The 21,882-nt window shown below is 42.4% G+C and overlaps 1 pseudogene; it reads right to left on the bottom strand.

Annotated features, from left to right (window-relative positions):
• Positions 1-340: 340 nt before the first annotated feature.
• On the bottom strand, positions 341-21,617 carry LOC123485354 (annotated as a pseudogene).
• Positions 21,618-21,882: the final 265 nt, after the last annotated feature.

Here is a 21,882-nt window from a genome sequence, read left to right as displayed (position 1 = left end):
TGAGTGAAAAAAGGAAATGAATGATAGATAAATATTGTGGCGATATGATGATGCTTTGAGTTCTCTTCCACCCAATTTGGGAACACTTCAATGTCTTCAAGCAAGATAAAGTTCTGGGACTTGGAAGCTTAAGTTCTCTTGCTGACCATACAATGGTGACATCTCAGATGATTTACCAGTCTTTCTGTTATTCAGCAAGATCCAGAAGTCTTTCTCTATTTTTTCCAACATCTAGAAGTTTCACTCACCTTCTCCAAGATCTAAAAGTTATTGAAGTCTTCTCTACTTCTCCAAGACCTATATGTATTTTGAAGTATATCTGTCGTTGCTTCCGCCTTTCCTAGAAGTTCTTGAAGATTTCTAAATCCTTTGCAGGCACAGGTGCGTCTTTCTTCCACTCGTCCTCGGGGTAGGCATCAAAGTTAGACGTGTCACCTTCGTGGACACCTTGGGAACTATGGGTGGCTGAGGGAACAAAATAATGTACGCTGAATACATCAAAGAGCTAAAAGTATATCAACTCTAAAATGGTGAGCTTAATGAAAACAGTATGTACTGAAAATAAAGTGTACGTTTCGTGTGTTCCTATTGATGTGTCTCGATGTTTGTGTGTGTAATAAAGCCAACGTGACAGACCTTCAGTTTTCTCAGAGGAACACCATCCCAGTCTATAGACTTGAACCATCTGTGCTTTTTCACATACGTCGGCCCCGTTCTGCAAGAGAAGACATTGTGCATCAGAGCTGTCTGTGGGCGGTCTATTCAATACAATCTGGAATCAAGATGAATACGTTCTTCTCGTCTGAAATAAATGGTTTGAAATAATAATCATTAGAGCAAAACACTTCATTCTTTCTAAACACTTTGTGGTGTCTGTGGTGATTCACACTGTATACTGCGAGTGTGTAGCTAGACCACTCCATGAGTCAGCTAGCTAGTCAGCTAACTAGCACATTTTCATCAGAAAACCCTTTGAGGCACAAGTTAATAACAGACTGTGTGGTGAATTGTTGATTTAATCATTGTGCTTACCAACAGTTGTTATATTGAAAAGAGCCTTCATATAATCCCACATTGACTCTTATGCCTTTGAATAGCGTAATTCAAAACACTCAGATATCATCATTTGATTGAACGTCAGTGCCAGATACATATATGATTCCAATTAATGAATCATAACATGGCGGTAGTCTATAGGGACTAGAAGTCTAAAACTGATAAACACTCGTTTTTTTCTTTCACTTTCGGTCTTTCCATCTTTGGTAGATGAGTAAAAACCAGGCCTGCTGTGTTCCTGAGGCATACATACATAAAGCACACAACGGTGGAAAGCAAAGTAGGAATAATCAGTGCGTCATGAGACTTAAGATGTGCATAGCACCTACTTTGGATCTCTCACATGTTTTACCCATTTTATACAAGAGTCTAGTCGAATGTGAAGCATTGTGCAGTTTAAAAAGAAAATCCCTCCTGTTATAACTGAGAGCAAATTCATAACAGGGGTGTAAAAATACATTCATTTACTCAAGAGGAATTACAGATCTCTCTACTGAGTGACACCGCGTCCCAAATGGCACCATATTACATTTTACATTACATTTTAGTCATTTAGCAGACGCTCTTATCCAGGCGACTTTTGACCAGAGTCCTATGGGCCCTGTTCAAGCGTGAGTGCACTATAAAGGGAATATGGTGTTACCAAGAGACCATGTTCATTGTGGAGGAGGCTCCAGTGCTCACTGTGCAAACACAGCTTCTCTGTCGCATTCTATACATTTCCTGTGCAGATGGCTTGTGCATACTGGCTTCACTCCTACTACTACAGTGGACATCCTGGCTACCAAATGGGGCATCTTTTCAGCAAGATACTATATATATATTTGTTGAAATGGCAGGACTAAGTAATTAACTGGTACCCTGGATCTTCCATGTGATTAACTACTCAACTGACAGTGCAGAGGAAGGGGAAATCTGTTTTCCTGTGATCCACCCTAAACTCCCCTGCCCCCCTCTCCCACCCCCTTTAAGGGTGCAAACTACCTCTACAACTAACTTCCTCTATGTATCCAGCTAATTGGAACCAAATGCAGACATTCAGTCACTCCCTTTCCTCTCCTGTCTGTGTTCAGACTGTGACTTCAAACTCAAAAGACTCCCTCCACATCCTGCCGAGTCAACAAAACACTTTAAATCAGTTTAATTTGTACTGTGTATCTGTTCTTGTGTAATGTTTTTGTACAGCTTGGGACAATAAAGCTTTCTGAATCTGAATCTCAATAATGCTTTGATCTTGAAACTCACCTTCATATTGCCTAACCTCCTGGCTCGGTCAATGACGAGGAATTTCTTGATGAGATCTCTGGAAAACAATAGAAAGACAGTCGGGGAGACAGTCATACACAATGAGTTCACACTAACAATCTATCTCCAGACAGCAGATCTGCTGCAGCTCTGCAGCTTCAGTCAGAAGCCAAGAGGTCCGTCTCCGTCCAAAAGCTGACAACAAGATGGATGAGCTTGGCCATTGGAACAACAGATAACCCGACGGACTCATAAAGATGCCATGGGGTAACAGAGACATACATCCTGTGTGTGTGTGTGTGTGTGTGTGTGTGTGTGTGTGTGAGGTGCATCCTGACAGAAACATCTCTCTCTATTGCTCTCTCTCTCCCTCTTTTAATTGAGGGAAAGTGACAGGTTTTAAAGTTCAACTTTTCACAACTATAAAGATGTTAGGCGTGCGGTATACTTTAGGGATGAATTTGGGATGATTCACAATGCCTTTAAAATGACAGTAAGTTTTCCGATGATATGCGACCGGCGCTGACAGAGCGAGCTTTCAATAAAGCTGCCGTATCACACAACCAACGAGCTGCCAGCACAGACGTAAATATCCTAGCAGAATATTGACAGTGTGCATTTTATCTTTTTAAACCCTCCTAACTAACAACTTCACAATCCTACAGCCTACGCTCTCATTCAGTGCTCTCTTTTGCAGTTGCTAGGGCAAGGACTGAAATGAAACAATCCTTCTCCTATAATACTCCTTGGTCCTGGAGCGAACTACAAAATACTTTAAAACTAGAGGAGAGTGTCTGAGTTTAAAGCTCTGATCAAAGAAAATGTCACTGAATTGTTCCAATGTATTGTATTGTGTGTGGTGTGTACACTGACTACTTCCTGCTGACATCTTGCTAGGTCTCCCTCACAAAATACATTTCTAACATCAACAGTCATTTCCTGGTTAAATAAAAATATGGTCATAAAGCCTGACTTTCCTTAACCCCCAACTGATTGCCCAATCTGAGAGAATTATATCTTACGCAATATGGCGATAAACAATGTCACTGTACATTTCTATGGAAATATACCACACAGCAGGGCTTTGTCTGGATCAAAATGGGGCTTTGGTGGTGGGAATGGCAGGGGTGTGGCAGTGGGCGTGTCCAATGATGCGGTCACCACCAACATTTTTGAGGAATTCTACACTTTATACCATGGGCGGAGAGAATATTGTTTCAGTTTTAAAGCAAATTTCCTGCAAATCTACACATTTTGCCATGGCTTATGCGTGTTCTTATGCTATCTGAGTGACTCAAACATTATAACAAAATCAATAGAGCACTGAAAACATTTTTACCATCCTGAAAATTATTTTATACCTATCTATCGGTTTGGACTAAGGCGGCCTGAAAAATAATTTTCTATGCAGAAAACCTGGCACAGTGGAATTAGGCTATACTCTGGATACTAAATACAGTATATTTTGAATGGCATATAACACCTTACAATAAGTAGGTCTAATACCTGTTTAGTAATACTGTAACACATCTTATCTTCTATGCGATAGAAAATAGTTAGTGCAATGGACAGACAGACACCTCTGCCTCAGGTTCTACCCATCAGCCCTGATGGATGGGAGAGGGTCAAAGTGACAGTGATATAGCTGGAGGGAATATTAAAAAAATAAAACCCTTCTGTCTGTCTGGTGGCCAAAAGATAGATTGTTTAAGTGTTTGGGGCTCTATTGTCAGTCATACCAAGACCCTAAATCTAAAAGTCTGATTGAAATGTGATGTGAAAATCAACTTCCATAAATTCAGATGACTCCTCACAACTTGAAATTATATAAGATGGCTTATCGTCGATAACGTATCATAGTGGAATGCATTTGTGCCGAGGTAGTGGTAGACCTTGGGTACTTTGCCTCCATTTTTTCACCCACAATCCTCTGTGCTTGGGTGTGTGTGTGTGTGTACTGACTTACTTTACATAGAAATCCAGATGCCGCGGGAATTCCAGCTTTCCGGCGAGGATCTTCTGATAAATACCAAAAGGATTGTCATCAAAAAACGGTGGGTACCTTCAGAGAAAAATAAAAGAACATGTCATAAAACAGTAAATCGCTCCTCAACCGGTGATTACTTGCAAACTCCTCCAAATTTTTGTTCCTTTTGGCAAACACTAAAGAAATAGAATAAAATGAAATCACCGTGTAAAAATAGCATCATAAAGCCAAGTTTCCATCCAACCTATTTATGGGAGTAAAGTACCTCGGATTAAAATGTCACACAGGCCTGACGGTAAACTTTCCAAATGTCCCCAAGCAAAATGCTTGGGATCTTGTCTCTGTAAAATGTATTATGTGAGAAATGGCGGTGGGAAACGCCTTTACGCGCATAAATATTGATATAACCATTATATTGAAGTAAACTTAGTGTCACGCAATGATATGTTGTGTGTTCCTCCACTACGACTGGAAAGCATGCAGTTTATTAGGCTACAGGTGAAATAAGTTATGATGAACTTCCCAGGGTGGTAAAAGTGCACGGTGATGAGCTTGATGGTGACATGATGATCGATGCTTGGCTGCTGTTTGACAAATAATCTTGCTTTTTTGTCCATAATAATCTCATAATGTAGGTAGCCTACCTGCACTGTATCTGACAGCTGTCGGCTAGAGCGCACGTGCAAAGACCACATTTGCTTAACAACCGCAACATTTTTTTGTGACAAAACCATCAGTAGAGTTGAAAATGCGATGGAAACCCATTTACTTGTATCGGAACATAGGAATTTAACCGCAAAAGTAATTTTGATATGCCCTACGTCAACACGCACAGCTTATTATCCGCAACAAATCAATGTGATGGAAACACATCTCTGGTGGGAAAATGTACATATTGTTTTTATGCAGATGTTTGAATAATAGATGGGAACCTAGCTATAGACAGGGAATTGAAAGGGCTGCAGTAAAATACACAACAACACAAAGCAGTGAAACACGTAACCCTACAGTTTAATTAACTCATCTGGTGACCTGTGTGTGCTGTTTGACCCTGTGTGTGTATGTGAACACAGTCGCCTACGTGTCTCTATCTCACAAGCATTTCACTACACCCGCTATAACATCTGCTAAACACATGTTTGTACAAACAAAATTGGATTTGATTTGATGTAGTATAGTGCTATAGCTCCACAGACCAATCAGCTGCATTCTGGTGACTCTGATGGTTTAATGCTGAATGCTTTCCCAGCACTGCTCTGCTCCAGCCTGGACAAGCCATTAACCATGCAGGCTGCATTACACAATGGGCCAGGCCAGCCTAGCTAAATGCATTACACATGCAGCAGACAGCCGGATAATCACACCAGTTTGTCACAGGGGCTGCCGAGCCGAGCCAGTCAAAATGGAGTCAGAACACAGACCAACTTTTTTTTTTTCATGTAGCGGTCTGAGAGAATTGTGTCGTAGATTCATTCAAGTCGATGGTCAGGCGAAAGCCAGATAAGACATATTACCAACTATCAAAGGAAAACTGCATCAGTGGATGATGGCACGCACCAATCAAAACCTGTCAATAAACTGAAACGACTAATACGGACAGGAGGAGGAAGGGAGAAATAATACCCGTAATAATGTTTGGTCATGGCCTGAGATCAGAATAAAGTCCTTCAGAGAAGCTCCTTGCCAAGGGGAATGTAATATCTTTAGCAGGGACAGGTCTCTACGGTGAGCGACAGAGCAGAAGGGGGATAAAAAGTGTCACGGGCGTTGGTAGATACGAGGGGAGCCAAAGGATGAATCAACAGAGAGCTGCTGTCCTGATGGGCCCTCCTCTTACTGGATGGTAGAGGGAGGGAGAGAGAGAGAGAGGGGTGGAGGACAAGTGCAGACTACCCCCAGGCTACAACCCCGCTCCCCAGGTACCCCCGCCCAGCCTGCCGGTAGATGAGTCTAGTCCCCAGTGATGTACAGTGAGAGACTAGACTCGGCTCCTCTTACTTACAGTAACCTACGGTTTTATGTAACACCTGAGGTGTCGCTAAGATTCCACAGGGAGAGGAGGATGGGGAGGAATGGATGGAGGAAATGGTGAAAACAGGATAAATGAAAACAGGAACAACTAACATGTTTAGGAGTAGGAGTTAGGATAGTCTGCATGTAGGAGTAGGCCTAGGTGTTTAGGAGTAGATTTAACCTAGCACAGCTACAGTAAGAATCTACAAGAATACTCCCAAGAATAGTTAACTTCCATATCTTGTAGAAAAACAGTTAGGCCTATAAGTCTGCAAATAAAACTGTTTCTGGTTCGCATGGAACTGGATAGGCTACATTGACCAGAGAAGATGTTGTGGGGCGGCGCACAATTGGCCCAGCGTCGTCCAGGGTAGGGGAGGGAATGGCCGGCAGGGATGTAGCTCAGTTGGTAGAGCATGTGGGTTTGAAACGCCAGGGTTGTGGGTTTGATTCCCACGGGGGTATAAAAAAAGAATGTATGCACTCACTAACTGTAAGTCGCTCTGGATAAGAGCGTCTGCTAAATGACTAAAATGTAAATGTAAAAAATGTGATGTGAGTGGGAGGGAGGACCACACACACAGAAAGACAGGGTGGTTTTCATTAAGGAGAGCAGGCTCCCCCTCCAGGCAGGATTAGATACAGGATGATACAAGTCTACTGGACTGTCTGTGTGTGTGTGTCGGTGTGTGTGTGTGTGTGTCGGTGTGTGTAAGATACGGCGGGCTGGACTGAGTGTGTGTGAAGCTCAGTGCACAGATGACCCCCGTCATGATTACTCCCAGAAGTCAGGACCATCGGGGCGGATGTTTGACTTTGTAAACATACCACACCATGTAACTTTCAGAAGCCCCCTCTACATTCTTCCACCTCCAGAAGCTACAGGACCTTTGACAAAACAGTTACGCGACAGTCAACCTTTTTAGGGCGTGTTGTTCTGAAGGGAGTTTTGTCTCCTGGAGCGCTGAGTGTGTGTTCACACTTCAAAGGCCAGTGTGATGAATGCTATGGAGAAGGTCACATTCAGAAGCCAAGGCCACTGAATTCTCCACTGGCACATGAATAGACTAGGGTGAGGAGATACGTACAGAAAGACCTCTGATTCACTGACAACTTCACTACCAATCTAGTACGTTTCTATACTCATATAAATTTATTAAATATGGTAAATAATGCAAATTATGAATACAATTAAAACATTTAAATACATCTCAAAGTTCGAATACATGTTATAGATTATATTTTCCCAACTGTTCAGCCGTGTAGTGAAGAAAATATGTTTTATAAGTAGATTATTAGAGCATGGCGCTTGTAACGCCAGGGTAGTGGGTTCGATCCCCGGGACCACCCATACGTAAAAATGTATGCACACATGACTGTAAGTCGCTTTGGATAAAAGCGTCTGCTAAATGGCATATTTATGTTTATTATTATTATAAGTCTAGCTGCCAAATACTAGGCCTATCTATGTTGATTTTGTTCAAAGGCATACATATGAAGTCATATCTCTGATTTTAAAACATTTTAACCCACTCTGGAGATAAGGGCTATGCTACATTTTCATAGCAAAACAAACACACACCCAAACACATCCTGTGTACTGAGGTTATAACAACTAGTGCCCTCTAGGGGTGACTAATTCACATGATAGTGCAGTGGTTCCCAACCTTTTTTTGGTTACTGTACCACCAACTCAATTTTGCTCTGTCCGAGTACCCTGAAGTACCCCTCATGTTACCAGTGGCCTATGGTCTCATGAGTCTTCTCAACTACCCCCTGTGGTTCTAGTACCCCTGGAAGGGAACATATGTGATAGTGTACTGGAACATCACACTATCACAGTCCTTCTCTCTTGCTTCCATGTGGATTGTATGATCCAACGCATTGTCTATGTAATATAATATGGCGCTTAGCAGACACTTTTATCGACTCACAGTTCAGTGAGAATACATAGGCTAGGCCCTATGTATTAGCCTAGTATATGTAGCCTATGTGACACATGCGGAATGCATGTGGACTATCTGAAAGCAAAAGCAAGCACTTACAGTGGGGGAAAAAAAGTATTTAGTCAGCCACCAATTGTGCAAGTTCTCCCACTTAAAAAGATGAGAGAGGCCTGTAATGTTCATCATAGGTACCACGTCAACTATGACAGACAAATTGAGGAAAAAAAATCCAGAACATCCATTGTAGGATTTGTTATGAATTTATTTGCAAATTATGGTGGAAAATAAGTATTGGTCACCTACAAACAAGCAAGATTTCTGGCTCTCACAGACCTGTAACTTCTTCTTTAAGAGGCTCCTCTGTCCTCCACTCGTTACCTGTATTAATGGCACCTGTTTGAACTTGTTATCAGTATAAAAAAGACACCTGTCCACAACCTCAAACAGTCACACTCCAAACTCCACTATGGCCAAGACCAAAGAGCTGTCAAAGGACACCAGAAACAAAATTGTAGACCTGCACCAGGCTGGGAAGACTGAATCTGCAATAGGTAAGCAGCTTGGTTTGAAGAAATCAACTGTGGGAGCAATTATTAGGAAATGGAAGACATACAAGACCACTGATAATCTCCCTCGATCTGGGGCTCACGCAAGATCTCACCCCGTGGGTCAAAATGATCACAAGAACGGTGAGCAAAAATCCCAGAACCACACGGGGGACCTAGTGAATGACCTGCAGAGAGCTGGGACCAAAGTAACAAAGCCTACCATCAGTAACACACTACGCCGCCAGGGACTCAAATCCTGCAGTGCCAGACGTGTCCCCTGCTTAAGCCAGTACATGTCCAGGCCCGTCTGAAGTTTGCTAGAGTGCATTTGGATGATCCAGAAGAGGATTGGGAGAATGGCATATGGTCAGATGAAACCAAAATAGAACTTTTGGTAAAAACTCAACTCGTCGTGTTTGGAGGACAAAGAATGCTGAGTTGCATCCAAAGAACACCATACCTACTGTGAAGCATGGGGGTAAAACATCATGCTTTGGGGGCTGCTTTTCTGCAAAGGGACCAGACGACTGATCCGTGTAAAGGAAAGAATGAATGGGGCCATGTATCGTGAGATTTTGAGTGAAAACCTCCTTCCATCAGCAAGGGCATTGAAGATGAAACGTGGCTGGGTCTTTCAGCATGACAATGATCCCAAACACACCGCCCGGGCAACGAAGGTGGCTTCGTAAGAAGCACATTTCAAGGTCCTGGAGTGGCCTAGCCCAGTCTCCAGATCTCAACCCCATAGAAAATCTTTGGAGGGAGCGTTGAAAGTCTGTGTTGCCCAGCGACAGCCCCAAAACATCACTGCTCTAGAGAGATCTGCATGGAGGAATGGGCCAAAATACCAGCAACAGTGTGTGAAAAACCTTGTGAAGACTTACAGAAAACGTTTGACCTGTGTCATTGCCAACAAAGGGTATATAACAAAGTATTGAGAAACTTTTGTTATTGACCAAATACTTGTTTTCCACCATAATTTGCAAATAAATTCATTAAAATCCTACAATGTGATTTTCTGGATATTTTTTCTCATTTTGTCTGTCATAGTTGACGTGTACCTATGCATGAAAATTACAGGCCTCTCTCATCTTTTTTTAAGTGGGAGAACTTGCACAATTGGTGGCTGACTAAATACTTTTTTCCCCACTGCTAACTCTGTGTAGGCTGGGCTATAGAGAACAAATCATTTAACTTGGTGCCCTCGTCTAAAAGAGGAGCGGAAGAGCATCCGGCCACGTGAGTGAGGCTATATGGTGAGACTATATGTTGCTAGCAGACATCCACTCAGTCAGTCAGTCATTCATTAATTCATTCAAGACTAGTGTACTCTACAGAAGCACTGCTGAAATAGGATTTCTATAGACATCAGGCTGCAGTTGTACCATAGCTAAATGGCCCGGCGTCACTATCTGTGTTCCAAATGGTACCCTATTCCCAGGTCCCATTCTGTGACAGTGGGATTCTGAGATGAGAGAGCATAGCTTAAAGCCACCACAGTTTGTTCATATGAAACCTTGGCCTCCACAGATCACACACAGGTGGGAATGCGTCAGAATAAGTTACCTTTGACCTTTTTCAACCTGTCTTTCATCCTTAAGACCGTCCACCTCCGTCACAGTAACACAAGGCAGACTAGTCTTGGAATTAAGCCCCACTACAGAGTGACGTAACCTCATAAGTTCAACTCTCTGAATAACAGCACACTTGTATCTCCATTGACTCACCACAGACATTCTGCTGGATACTACCCATTGTTCATAGACAGAGCCCACTCTCCATACATACTACTACACAAGGATGGGGTCAATTCTATTTCAATTCAGGGAAGTAAACTGGAATTCCGATTCCAATATCTTTTATTAAAAAGCAATAGAGGAGAATTGAATGTTAGTTTACTTCTTGAATATATGAAATTGACCCCCAACCCCTGCTAATACCACACACAGTCCTCCTGTCCTCTGGTGGACTGGGAACCCTGGTGTTCAAGCCATGCCCCTGTCAGGGCATTACAGTATTCAGTTCAACCCCTGGCCAGTTAGGACTCATGACACTAGTGTTCAGCTCAACACCCATCCTTCCCATTCAGTCAGAGGACAGGACACTACTACTCACCCAGCCAAAGCATCTCAAAGATGAGGATCCCCAGGGCCCACCAGTCCACCGCCCGGCCGTGACCTTTGCTCTGGATGACCTCTGGGGCCAGGTACTCTGGGGTTCCACACGAGTCCATGTCCTGGATGGAGCGATGGAGAGAGACCGAAAGAGAAAGAGACATAAAAGAGAAACAATATTAGTTTGAACTATTTACATTCTAGATGTTACGTTAAGCTAACAACAGAACACAGGAACATGCACACACATACAACTTTTATTTTGGCTGTGTGGCCAATAATGTCTGACTGATGATCATTTCCAAGTCCCTAGTTTCCCAAGGGTCATCCTGTATGCCACTGCACATTCCAATGAGTTTACCCTTGAGAGAGGAGACTCCTGTTACATACAGGGAAAGACAACCCCAGTCTTGTAAAGTAATCAAGCTGCTGTTTATAGTAGTGTCCTGTATGCAGGCTGATCTCACAGTAGTATCAGCTGTCCAGTCGACTGGTCCTTCAGTCAGTAGTAGTGTAGTCTATGCAGGCTGATCTCACAGTAGCATGTACATTGATATGGTATAACTAATACAGTGTGTGTAGCCTGATCTCACAGTACTATCGGGTGGTATTTGGATCCAACAGAGCGGGATCTTTAGTTTGCTGGAAGTATTGGTTCTGGTTGTGTTATTGGTAGATCAATGTCTTTGGTTCATAGTACAGCTGATTTAACACTGTCTGGAGGATATATAGAAGCCTGGATCACTATGTTCAGGCCAGGAGGGCATCTGAAGTGGGGAGCAGAATAGGACACAACAAAATGATTATTTGTATAACATTTTAAAAATGTTCTGAAGAAAAAACAACACTGGCCCGCTGGAAAATAACCCTTTTTTCGGTTGCCGTGGTGATGGTTAATTTGTATGCAAATGGTTACTCTGTTTAAGGAGCAGGCTCAAGGTCCTTGGTTTCATTTGTACATTTCCATCTTTATTATATATTTTAGAGGTGAACAAAGAATGGGACAATTTGGACGAATGAGAGAGAAAATGCAGCTTGCACTGTAATTGCATGTTTTTTTGTCGCATGGCTCTTTATCACATAGGCATATCTACCGCAGTCTCAGAGTAGTCTCTTGGACAGAGTGCTGCTCTACGCCTGGCAAAGCTGGTCTAATAAAACAGTTAACTCCAAGCACGTCCTAGAACCAAGCGGGTCAATATTATTCTGCCACTAGGTGGCACTGTGGAAGCATCAACAGTGTGGTGTGGTATTTCATCTTGTAAACTGATCTCACACACACACACACACACACACACACACACGAGGAACACCACCAGTGGCAAGGCAGCCAACTCCCTATTTGTTTGTTCTTCACATGCTCCACGCATTCAAGGCAATTCCTTTTTGCCTTCCATTTCTTTAATTGGGTCACAAGTTGCACATCAGAGCCACATCTAGTACAAATCTGTTTTACTCTCTGCGAGCCAGAGAAAATGGAATCTTACTCCATTCTGTTTACATGTCAATGGGTCAGGTTTGTGTTCAAGCGAGGCTCCCTGCAAAACACTAGTGCTACTGCAGTATCACTACATAACTGCACTGCAGATACAAAACTGTTTTAACCTGAGTGCTGCAGCTTTCCAATTCTACTGAGGTCCCTGAAGACGTCTCGCTGCTTGTAACACTAATATAAAAACAAAATAACGGCAATTTAATCGCATCTTTGTATTTCTCTCATGTTTTGGGATTCCATCTTAGATCGGCGAGATTCCCCTCCATACATTCTGTGAATATCCTATATGGAAATGTAATATGACATCTTCCGGAAGGACATCTATATCCCTACTGTACCAATCAGGCAAATTTGTCTGTATGGCTACAACTCCCCAAACGTGTTATAGTCTTACAATGAGAAAGAAAAACAAACAACATTCACTCCCACAATTAACATGGTAGTCTAATAATATCCTGGTAATGACTTGTTAGGGGGCATAATGTCTAACAATTAAGGATGTCCTATGTGCAGTACACCTGCTCCCAGATGGGATGATACCGGTGGGGACGAACAGCTCATACTGGGATGCTGCTCTGCGGCTGACCCTGTGCTCACTTCCAGTCTCTAGGGTGTGTGTGGTCTCTCAGGGAGGTTGGAAATATAATAACACAGTCCAAAGACACAATTCCGTTTCGATGGACAATGAAGTTGTACTCTGTGGCATTACATCATACCTGTCCGAGCTTCTTAGCGAAGCCGAAGTCTGTGAGGGCGGATGTGTCCCTCGCTGTCCAGCAGTATATTCCTCCGGCTTCAGGTCTCGGTAGACGATCTCTTTGGAGTGGAGGTACTCGATGGCACTACACGATCTCTGTGGAGTAGAAGAGGCCTGTGGTGTTACTAGCGCCCGCGACTACGGAGGTAACTGAATAGCTCCCACCTGGAACGTAGTCCATCAGCATGTAGAGTAAACGATCGTCATGGTGGGTCCAGAACCTGGAAGGCATAAACGGTAAATAAACAAAACGGTACATTTGAACAAGGTGACTCTATTCAAACACAAATATTGGTCGGGTAACAGTGGTTGGATGTAGAGAGTTAGGAAAAAAAGGGTAGTCTGGGCAATGTTTGCTCAGCTTCGTATGTGGCATGGGCCTTGTCAAAGCGGTTGTAGAGGACAAGTGGAAAGTGGTCCTGTGTGGCTTAGTCGGTAAGAGCGATGGTGCAAGCAACACCAAGGTGGTGGGTTTCAATACCACTAATCACATACATATATTAGAAACATATACACTCACTGTAGGGGATGTCACTTTGGATAAAGACTTCTGCTTAATGCCATATCTTATTTATATATTAAATCCACCTCCAACAGATCTGTGGCTGACGATAGCGGTGGTGTTGAGGTGATCAGACACTCACAGTCTGATGATGTTGGGGAGGTTGACGGTCAGGACTTCCCTTCTCTTTATCTTACGATAGCCATGTTATGCTATGTTTTGTTGTTATGTTATGTGGTGTTGAGGTGATCAGACACTCACAGTCTGATGAGGAAGGGGTGGTTGACTCGGTCAGGACTTCCTTCTCATTGTGAACGTGCTGCTCCTGCTTCAGCCGGATCACGTCAGGGATCTTCATAGCCTTCAGAGCGTGAAACGCCCTGCTCTTCTTGTCTTTCACCAGGAACACCCTGCCAAAAGTCCCTGTGCCTGAGGCAAGGAGAGAGAGAGAAGAACCATGTCATTAGAAAAGGTCTCTCTCTCTCTCTCTCTCTCTCTCTCTCACACACACACTCTCACACACACACATTCTACACAGCCCAAAGGTCGTAGAGCAACATTCAGTTTATTTCTGAGGCAAATCAACCATGATAATCAAGAAGAGATCTGTGGTTAAGTCAGATCATGAAATCAGGAATGCCATCATTTGCGTTTTTTGACATTCAATTCTCCTGACATGTCTTCAACCCTTCCATCAATTAAAGAGGTTGAACCTGGAAGAACTGTCCAATATTCATCGAGTCGTCTTCTCACTCTTTTTACAAATCCGAAGCTCATTATTTTGGCCAACAATTCAGATTGTTTCTCTATTCCCATCCCCAGGTCAGGGAGGAGTACAAAATGACATCCTACATCTAGTCATATTTCACTGTAAGGAGAGGGAGTAGACAAACAGAACTGTAGCTGACTCACAATCACCCAATAGAGTCATGGAATGTTGGCTTCTACGCACGGTTTGGGCTTACCTCATACAAAGGGATCTTTGTCCTTCCCTGTTCTCGAGTCTCCATAGTAATCTAATAGGGGCAAGCAAACAAAGCCCAAACCCTGTCTTTTTCTTCTTATTCCCTGTCATCACATGATAAGACAGAGGTTAGATAACTGTCAGGTTTGATTCTGAGCTCAACTGTACTACTATACAGTGAGGGAAAAAGTATTTGATCCCCTGCTCAGATTTTATACGTTTGCCTACTGACAAAGACATGATCAGTCTATAATTTTAATGGTAGGTTTATTTGAACAGTGAGAGGCAGAATAACAACAAAAAAATCCAGAAAATCGCATAAAAATGTTATAAATTGATTTGCATTTTAATGAGGGAAATAAGTATTTGACCCCGCTGGAAAACATGACTTAGTACTTGGTGGCAAAACCCTTGTTGGTCAGGGACATTTCTTGTGGTTGTCCAGGTTTGCACCATCTCAGGAGGGGGATTTTGTCCCACTCCTCTTTGCAGATCTTCTCCAAGTCATTGTTTCGAGCCTGATGTTTGGCAATCGAATCAGCTCCCTCCACAGATTTTCTATGGGATTAAGGTCTGAGACTGGCTAGGCCACTCCAGGACCTAATGTGCTTCTTCTTGAGCCACTCCTTTGTTGCCTTGGTCGTGTGTTTTGGGTCATTGTCATGCTAGAATACCCATCCACGACCCACTGAGGGAAGGAGGTTCTCACCCAAGATTTGACGGTACATGGCCCGTCCATCGTCCCTTTGATGCAGTGAAGTTGTCCTGTCCCCTTAGCAGAAAAACACACCCAAAGCATAATGTTTCCACCTCCATGTTTGACCGTGGGGATGGTGTTCTTGGGGGTCATAAGGGAGCATTCCTCCTCCTCCAAACACGGTGAGTTGAGTTGATGCCAAAGAGCTCGGATTTTTGGTGCATCTGACAAAAAAACACTTTCACCAGTTCTCCTCTGAATCATTCAGATGTTCATTGGCAAACATCAGACGGGCCTGTATCTGTGCTTTCTTGAGCAGGGGGACCTTCGCGGGCACTGCAGGATTTCAGTCCTTCACGGCGTAGTGTGTTACCAATTGTTTTCTTGGTGACTATGGTCCCAGCTGCCTTGAGATCATTGACAAGATCCTCCCGTGTAGTTTTGGGCTGATTCCTCACCGTTCTCATGATCATTGCAACTCCACGAGGTCAGATCTTGCATGGAGCCCCAGGCCGGTGGGGAGATTGACAGTTATTTTGGGTTTCTTCCATTTGCGAATAATTGCACCAACTGTTGTCACCTTCTCACCAAACTGTGGCGATGGTCTTGTAGCCTATTCCAGCCTTGTGTAGGTCTACAATCTTGTCCCTGACATCCTTGGAGAGCTCTTTGGTCTTGGCCATGGTGGAGAGTTTGGAATCTGATTGATTGATTGCTTCTGTGGACAGGTGTCTTTTATACAGGTAACAAACTGAGATTAGAGCACTCCCTTTAAGAGTGTGCTCCTAATCTCAGCTCGTTACCTGTATAAAAGACACCTGGAGCCAGAAATCTTTCTGATTGAGAGAGGGTCAAATACTTATTTCCCTCATTAAAATGCAAATCAATTTAGCATTTTTGACATACGTTTTTCTGGATTTTGTTGTTGTTATTCTGTCTCTCACTGTTCAAATAAACCTACCATTAAAATTATAGACTGATGATTTCTTTGTCAGTGGGCAAACGTACAAAATCAGCAGGGGATCAAATACTTTTTTCCCTCACTGTACCTGAAAACATTGCTGGTGCAATATTTGCAGCCCCTCAAAGCAGATATGTTCTTGTAAACTCAGCACAATCAGATGGATATGCTACGGATGTTTGTCCTCTCCTTGTGGGCCTAGTACTGCTTTCCTAGAGATTCCCAACAAACAGCTTTAGGCCTACACTACTAAAGCACTAAAAACAGCAAGATAAAATATTTTGGCAAACATAGTGAGCACCTTGGTCAATATAAGTGAACTAATAATACACCTAGTCTTTATCCAACCTCAATCAATATTTTGTTTGTATTCTGAAGGAAGCAAGAATAGAGAGATTAGGCCAATACCTGTCTGCCGCAGTAAGACATAAAGTAATGTCCTTTTCCATCCTGTTTGTTGCTCCCTCAAGTAGCCTAATCTTCTTGTGGAAGCAGCATACATTTTTTCTTCCGGTGATTTTGTGGTCTGCCATTTTAGATGTGTGCGTGTAAATACTCTCTTTTCATCATATTGAGTGATTACCACCAGAAATGTCTAGGGATTTCATTTGGCCATGTACATGGTTTTCCCCTGCAGAGTGGGTCAAGCCTGAGTATGTCCCTTTTCTCTCCAATACAGCAATGCCTAGGCAGAAGGGATATGCACCAATTATGCACTAAATACTTCCAATGGTGTACTGAATACTAGGGTTGCACAATATTGAAATAACTACATTGCGATATTTTGTTTTACTGCAATATATATATTGCATATGAAAAAAATACAGGATGTATGTATGATCCTCTGGGAAAATGCAGTTTGCAAACACACTTTTCGTTGTCCTCATTAATAAAGTTTCTTCTCCGTTTCCGGTACCTCAGTCCGTTTTGCTGTATAATATTCCGCTTGTACGTTCTATTTCACTTGTCCTTCATTTCTCTACAACTCTGGGATGCACTTGAGAAATGTTGCGTATTAACATACCCTTTCAAGCACCATCTTTTTAAAACCTCTTTATCCGTGTTAATTGGTACAATGTCTTTGGCACGTGAAATGTTATTGAATCTGTGATTTCTCTCTGCCATTTAACCTTTCTCGTATGGTGTAATACTGGCAAAAGCATCCGATCGATTTTTTTTTCTTTGAGGGCATTAATGCTTTGCACTCATCATAAAAAGATTTGTGGTCCCCTTAAAATGATCTAACAAATTGGTCGTGTTGCCTCGTGTTGTGGCAACAATTACAAAACACTCTCGACAAAGTACTGTTTTTGGTCAACATCATGCTGTCTGTTAGCCTAAATATTTCCATATAATTGACGATGCATTTCTTTTTTGCAACCAAATTCTCAATTTCGGTCTTTTTTGCCTGTGTTCCTCTCGCCCATCATTTCGTCACGCTTTCGGCAACCCCTGCATGTCAACCACGTGCAGCAACAGAGAGCTCCGTGTTTAAAATAACAACAAACTATGTATCCAATAACCCATAAATTTGAGTAAATATATGTTATATCGGACAGATATAATGCTAGTTTAACATTTAAATATATATATTGTAGACTGATATATGTTTACTTCTAAATCGCACGTTCTGCATGTCTTTTATCTACATCAAATTTTTTCCCACCTTTATTTAACCAGGTAAGCCAGTTGAGAACAAGTTCTCATTTTACAGCTGCACGACCTGGCCAAAATAAAAGCAGAAGCCCAGTGCATAAAAAACAACACCACAGAGTTACATATGGGTAAAAAAACAAAGTCAAAAAATACAACAAAAAATATATATACAGTGTGTGCAAATGTAGCAAGTTATAGGAGTAAGGCAATAAATGAGCTCATAGTGCAAAATAATTACAATTAGTATTAACACTGGAATGCTAGATGTGCAAGAGATTATGTGCAAATAGAGATACTGGGTTGCAAAAAACAAAATATTTGATGGGTAAGTTGGGTGTTCTAATTTCAGATGGGCTGTGTACAGGTGCAGTGATTGGTAAGGTGCTCTGACAACTGATGCTTAAAGTTAGTGAGGAGATAAGAGTCTCAGCTTCAGAGATTTTTGCAATTCGTTCCAGTCATTGGCAGCAGAGAACTGGAAAATGGCAGCCAAAGAGGTGTTGGCTTTGGGAATGACCAGTGAGATATACCTGCTGGAGGCGCAGACTACTGGTGGGTGCTGCTATGTGACCAATGAGCTAAGATAAGGCGGGATTTGCTAGCAGTGATTTATAGATGGCCTGCAGCCAGTGGGTTTGATGACAACATCAGTGAGACCCCAACAAGAGCGTACAGGTCACAGTGAGTGGGTAGTGTATTGGGCCTTTGGAACCGGATGCACTGTATACCATCCAATTTATGAGTAGAGTGTTGGAGGCTATTTTGTAAATACCTCGCCGAAGTCAAGGATCTAGGATAGTCAGTTTTCACGAGGGCATGTTTGGCAGCATGGTGAAAGGAGGCTTTGTTGCGAAATAGGAAGCCGATTCTAGATTTAACTTTGTTGAGATTCTTAATGTGAGTCTGGAAGGAGAGTTTACAGTCTAACCAACACTAGGTATTTGTAGTTGTCCACATACTCTAGGTCCAGACCCGTCGAAAGTGGTGATTCTGATCGGGTGGGCGGGTGCCAGCAGCGATTCGATTGAAGGCATGTATTTAGTTTTACTAGTGTTTAAGAGCAGTTGGAGAGCTACTGAAGGGTGTTGTATGGCATTGAAGCTCGTTTGGAGGTTTGTTAACACAGCTGTCCAATGAAGGGCCAGATCTTATACAAAAGTGGATTATCGGTCTGCGTAGAGGTGGATCTGAATCTCCAGCAGCAAGAGCGACATCATTATATCCCGAGAAAAGAGATCGCCCAAAATTAACCCTGTTGGCACCCCCATAGAACTGCCATAGTCCAACAAAGGCCCTCCATTTGACACTTAACTCTATCTGAAATAGTTGGTGAACAGGCGAGGCAGTCATTTAAAACAGCTAATTAGTCTGCCAAGTAAGAATCGTGGTTACAATCGAAAGCCTTAGCCCGGAGTCGATGAAGACGCTGCACAGTACTGTCTATTTCATCCGGTTATAATATCGTTTAACCTGCGTGGCTGAAGTGCACCCATGACCAGCTCGGAAACTGGATTGCATAGTGGAAAGTGTGATTGAATGTTGGTATCTGTTAACTTGGCTTTCAAATACTTTGAAAGGCAGGGCAGGATGGATATAGGTCTGTAAAGTTTGGATCTAGAGTTCACCCCCTTTGAAGGGGATACCGGCAACTTTCAATCTCCTGGGGATCTCGCGTTACGAAAGAGAGAGGTTGAACAGGCTAGTAATAGGGGTTGCTACAATTTCTCGCTAGTTTTAGAGTCCAATTGTCTAGCCCAGTTTGTAGGGGGTCCAGATTTTGCAGCTCCTTTGGGGCCAAACATCAGCTGTCTGAATTTGTGTGAAGGAACGGGGGGCATGCGCAAGTTGCAGCAGAGGGTGCAGAGTTGGTGGCGGGGTAGTGGTAGCGGAAAGCATGGCCCCATAGCAAAATGCTTGTTGACATTATTGTAGATTTATCGTGGTGATAGTGTTTCCTAGCCTCAGTGCAGTGGGCAGCTGGGAGGGCGATGCTGAAGCATATATCGTCACCCTACTAATTATGTTTTCCAAATTCTCTGCTATATATATATGCACAAATACATTCCTCTCAACACCAACGTGAGGTATTGTCATGAAACAAACCAGATATCTACTAACTTGGAAAAGTGAAGGGGAAAATAACTAACATTTTTTCTCCACACGTGAATTGAATCAATTAAGTGACACACTCACACTTATTTTCTCTTCTACACTTATTTTCACAGCTAAGGAGTGTAATTTTGACCAATTCTTGGTTTGCTGACAATACAGAATGTTTCTTGTTCTAATTTTGTGGGAGCTGAATTAATAGTTAAATCAAACAAAAACCACACCTAACACTAAATATTTGATGAACATCCAGAGCGTGAATGATAAGAGCTTGTTGATGCTACTCAAAGCACTTGGCCAGTGTCCACTTACCTTGATTGTTTTATCCCCACCTCTTTCCTCATCACCAGAACACTTTTCCTATGCCGAAAGATGGCAAAATCCTTAATGACTAAGCTTTAAATGTCACGTGAGCAAAGGTGCCTCATTATTTCATGAGCCATTAACAAAAGCAGTCCTCAAGACATTTTAACTGATTTGTCATAAGAAGTAAATCCCCCTCATCATCTAACAAAAGGCTTTGCAAATTGGATATTTTATCTTAGCGATCTCATGCTTTCCCCGATCGTGCTAGAATGAGAAGGGAAATTCTCTATTAGCTAAGTGTCTTCCTTGTCATTAATCAAATATGAGACTGTAAAAGATTAAAGTAGTTTTCGTTATCAGTAGCATGTGTTCAGTGTTGAATAGTGCATGTTGTTTTAACATTCTTGCTTTCTGGCATTAACTCACCACAGAGTGACTCCACCCATCATATAAAAAAACACTTGTTCATACAGCTGAGTCTGCTACACATTAACATGCAGTGAAAGGACTTACATGCACATACAAGAGTAGAGGCAGAACCAAACATGAACTTTACATTCCTTTTTTTCCAGGCAATGAACATCTTCACTAATATAGCTATTTCCTTCTCACAAATAATATATACTCATCCTCTCTAAACTAGGGATTCAATGTAGCAAAAAGCCTGATGAAAATAAGATTTTCTCCATTAAGCTTTACAAAACTTCTCAAGCTGGTTATTTCATGTATGCAGGCTCCAACCACTTTATCCAGCCTGATCCCTGAATGATACAGATATTTCCCCTAATGCCATGTCAAGAACATTTTACAATCCCAGAAACTGTGGGATGATGAATTTCTCAATGATTGGGCACAGTACTGGGCCATAAACCTATGGAGTGGGCTTGACAAACTGAGAATTCGTGTCCACTTCCACACAATTATAGCAGACCAACAGAGTCATGACACTATCTTCTGACTCAAGAGTTGAATGATGTTTCATGTTCACACATCACCATGTCTCATGGTCATGTCGTGACCTCATAGTTCCATGGAATGGCTGATCACATAGTCGCCTTGGCTTTCATTGCTTGTGCTATTTGTGCACGGCCACACATGTACCATAGTATTACCTATGCCCTATATAGCCTAGTTATCAGGCAGATAGTGTGAGAGCCCTGCGATAGACGACCAGTTTCACCAGTGTGTGTACTGTAACATACTGACTTGCTGCCTAAAACACACCAACTGTGGCAATGGTTCAGGTCATCAGTGATATGTCCTGTTGTTCAATGTTAACGATGCTATCCGGCCAATAACATGGACTGCTCGCTGCAGGTCTTGGCACTCTCGCAAATAGAGTTGCTCTCATTTATTATCCCACCTTTGCCTTTGTTGATCCATTTTCCTATGCATCCAAATTAAGCTATGCTACTAATCACTTTAGCCAGCTAGTTAGCTACCAAACCGGATTTCGCCGAGATAATAGCTAATATTCCAATTCTCATCATTCTGCCCTATTCCCTAATCCAACTATGGTTTTTAAA

Source organism: Coregonus clupeaformis, unplaced genomic scaffold (genome assembly GCF_020615455.1).
Source record: "Coregonus clupeaformis isolate EN_2021a unplaced genomic scaffold, ASM2061545v1 scaf0660, whole genome shotgun sequence".
Taxonomy (NCBI): domain Eukaryota; kingdom Metazoa; phylum Chordata; class Actinopteri; order Salmoniformes; family Salmonidae; genus Coregonus; species Coregonus clupeaformis.
This window is presented reverse-complemented; position numbering and strand designations above follow the sequence as displayed.